We start from the raw sequence: 4065 nt of genomic DNA on the forward strand, positions 1-4065 counted from the left end.
ATCTCTAAGGGCAAAAAAAAAGTGCACCATCTATAATTATTTTCCTTGATCATCTTGCCACCTAAAGTAGGAATACCTTTACAAATCACAATATCTGAAATCTCAAGAAGTGCTACAGGAACAAAATGATCCCACCACCCACTGTCCAGCTATCCCCTCCTGAGATACTGGAGCACATCCTAGCCTCGTTGGCTGCCATGCTACACACACTGTTCATTCACCTGTGCCAACCTTCTCAATCAAAAGCTGAGCACTTAAAACCACTGTAACATTTGAGGGTCCTGCAGCATGTATAGTGGGTCTGATAAAGGGAAAGCTACTGTGAGCAGACAGTGCAGACAGTCATAGACGTTGCCCAGTATCTTTGAGTCTGAACTGATACACATGCCTATCAGGTTTCCCTTAGCAAAAAGGGGTAGTCTACAGCACCATAGGTCGGAAACGAAGTTTTTTGAAGATGTCTGCCAGCAGCCTTTTACTGCATTGTTAACTGCAGGTTAAAAAAATACCAGTGAACAGCACCCAAGACATGAGGCTGTTCTTCAGAGTTTCTGTATTTCAGTGTCTTCATTGAATATGGCAATTAACCTGGACCAATTTCAGCCTATGTTACACTGCATCAGCACTCTCATACTATCTATAGCTTCCCATCTTTCTCATATAATAAAAGCCAGCTATCTGGAATGAATTTTTTACTTGAGTGACTCTTTACTCCTTTAGTGTTTCAGAATTTGGGGGTAATTTTGTCATCAGGTCTTTTCAGGGGCAGAGATAACCACATTAAAAGTTTCAACTTAGCAAGACAACCACTGGGAGACAGAGGAGGAAAGCTGTTGTCACAGCAGTATTGATGGGACTGTTGTTTCTTACAGCAACTTTTGTCTGCTTTCCACTCTTTAAGTGTCCCTTTGCCTGGCTCCTCCTTCTCAGTTGTCTCACCTATGAGCTATGTATCTTCCGTTTCGTGGCCCTGAACGTGCAGACTCCATTTTATGGTATCTTCACAAATCATTACTGTGACTTGTGTGGCCAGGCTTGGTACACAGGTTCAATAGTGCAAGTCCTTTGAACTGCATTCCTCAAGTCCAATTTTTACCCCGTTATCAGATTGGTACTGAATAAAGGCCAAGTGGAAAATCCTACAATGAAATGCACTCCTGTGGCTGACATTCACATAATGGCTATGTACAGAAAAGATTTGGTAAGAGACCTCACTATATACTGGACTATATGAATTATTAGTGTTTAGTCTAGTTTGAATGATTTCTGGTATCTCAGGGTCAAAGACTCACTTTTCATAGGTAAACATTATAGAGTACTCATATATTAATGACATATCACTTGCCAGAATCAGAACTAGTTCTTCTTTGGCAGTTATCTTGGACAGAAAAATATTCAACCAGCGCCTCTGAGACACAAACTGGTCCAGGCCTTAAAATTATGAACATTTGCCACACTCCCTAACTATAGAAATTATACAGCTGAGGTTGGGGATTCAGGACAGCAAAGCTACTTGAAGACATTAGGAAGGTCCCTCACTGCCTGCTGAGAAACAAACAAACCCCAACCAAACCCCAGCTAATTTTTGACAGTTTTAGAGCTTCTTTGCTTGCTACAGCAGAATAAAAGAAAATATCTTAGCACTGGCTGTAGTCATCTGATGATAATGATCTTCAGCCATACCAGGTCTTTTAATGCACGTGTGCCTTGTGCTGCACTGAACAGAGCCTATAGGAGCACCCCTGCACATATGGTCACCAGAGGGGTTTTGCAAACTGCTTATATGAACTGTTGCATTAAATTACATTTAGCCTGAGCAATCAGCAGCTCATCAGTTGACCTCTGGCTCTGATTCTCAATACTTAGAAGCATCTGACATAAAGAAAGCCCTTAGAGAAGGCACAGGGAAAGAAATAACTGTGCTAATTAGGCTATGCAAAGTGTCTTGGAGAAGAGTGCTCCACTTCAAGGATACCCTGACATTTCTGACCCATTACAAGTAGTAGGAGAAAAAATTCAGGAATTTAATGTGGAGTGTTTAATTGAGACAGAGGAAAATAAATCAGTAGAATTTAAAATCAATTTCTCCCTTACAGCTAAAACATGTCCACTTGGAAGACTTAGTAAATATTCTTAGCCACCGCTGTGTCTTTATTTTGATTACATAGGGGGTAAATCATACTCGTAAACATGGTGGAAAACTATGTTGGCCGGCACGTTTATGATGAATTCTTTGCTCACAGGGCAAATGTAAATGTAATAGTCCTATTGCCATACCCTGCTTAGCACTTGAATACCATTTTTCTAATTTATTTCCATCATTTGAACTTAAAGGCACAGTGGATTGTTTTGAATTTTATGTATGATAAATATTGCTTTCTGAGAGTGAACCTGTAAAAATACAGCCCATTTAATAATACACAAAGCGTCTTTCACATCTGAAAAAACCCCCAAACACTTCTATAGTATCCCCATAGGATCCTCACAGGAAACATATATTGGTCTATCTATTTTAAAAACATGGTTAAACTGAGGCCTGAAAAAAAAATAAAGTGACTTATCAAGGTCAAAATGCATATTAGGTACAGAGCTGGGGAGAGAAAACCTGATTCAGGTTCCTAGTTGTCTGCTCTACTAGTTTGATGGTATTCCTTTCCTTGCCTACATTCGGGAACAGATTATCAGGGTGTCCCATTCAAATAAAAAGTGTTGAATGGGAAACACTTATTCCTAGGGTGATTTGGAGCCCTCCAGGAGAATTCCTTCAAATGAAAATGTGTGAATTATTACCTAATTTGGGTAATAATTTCACTAGTAGATAAAATTCAAGCCTCTTGCATTGTAAATAGCTCTCATTTTTAATTTGCCCTATAATCTGCTACCTGGCATCTGCAACTTCATCCAGATTCACCACAACACTGAAGAGAACCTGGCAGAGCCACCCTTTTTACAGCTATAAAGATAAGCTCAGAGCACAGCCCAAGCTGTGTATTTGGGAATTCAGAGTTTAGTTCATACTCATCACAGGTGTTAAACTGGGATAGCCTTTCCGTACATCTCCCTGTTGCTGAAGATCAAATAAATTGGTTGTGATTAATACAGGAGGGTCACAACTCATAAAAGTCCTTTCCATTCAGGTGGTTTTATTCCATGTTTGGTAGAAGAGATGAATACTTGGATCAAGTCTCTCAGTTTTTCCTGTTAGTGGGAATGCAGAGGACTGGATATGCAATCTCCTAACACTCTCATTTGTGCCTCCAGCTATATTTAATCCATATACTGGGGCAACAGCCTACTAGTACTACTAGGCGAAAGAATTACAGTGGAAATGACTGATGAACCAGGGAAGAATCAGAATAAAGACAGCCTACAGTTACAGCATTTTCTCCCTCTGACCTCCTAACCAGAGCAGTATCCTGCAGCGAGAGGAATCTAGAGCCCATTGAATGGGAGAAAGTTGACTGGAGAAGGCAACAGCATCCCTTTGGTGGCAAAGCCAAGGAAGAAAACTATCTAACTTTTCCATTGAGAAGTTTCCACTGAACCAAAAACAAAACAAGCATTCAGTTCAGTTACGCTTGAGACTGGCTTTTAAAATACTTATCTGGGCCTCCTATTCTTTTTCCAGTTCTGGACACTGCATGCTGTGCCCTCATGCCTTCACGCCTCTCCTGTGGCCACACAGCCTGACTTGGGGAAATGTCCATGCTGACTCGGGCTCCTCTGCATTTCCTAATGGTCTCATGCACTAGCCTAAGCTGCTTTATAGGGTAGTAAGCTATTTGCAGGTTTAACATAAGGAAAAATAAAGAATATATTTCTGTTATTTTGTTTACATAAGGATCAATGTAACTGGCTCTCCCTGTCTCAGTCTTGTGCTATTAATAAAGTCCACGTGAGGAATATACAAATTTACACCATGTGTGGAACCTGTCAACATAACTAGTCTCTAGCTAGAATACTTTCCATGCCATGTATCTCCATATAGCCAATCTTCCTGGGACATGTGACCCAGAAATGTGTCATCGGGACACATGTAGTCACTGGACTGATGAAAGGAATTCA

Source organism: Phalacrocorax carbo, chromosome 6 (genome assembly GCF_963921805.1).
Source record: "Phalacrocorax carbo chromosome 6, bPhaCar2.1, whole genome shotgun sequence".
NCBI classification, from domain to species: Eukaryota; Metazoa; Chordata; class Aves; order Suliformes; family Phalacrocoracidae; genus Phalacrocorax; species Phalacrocorax carbo.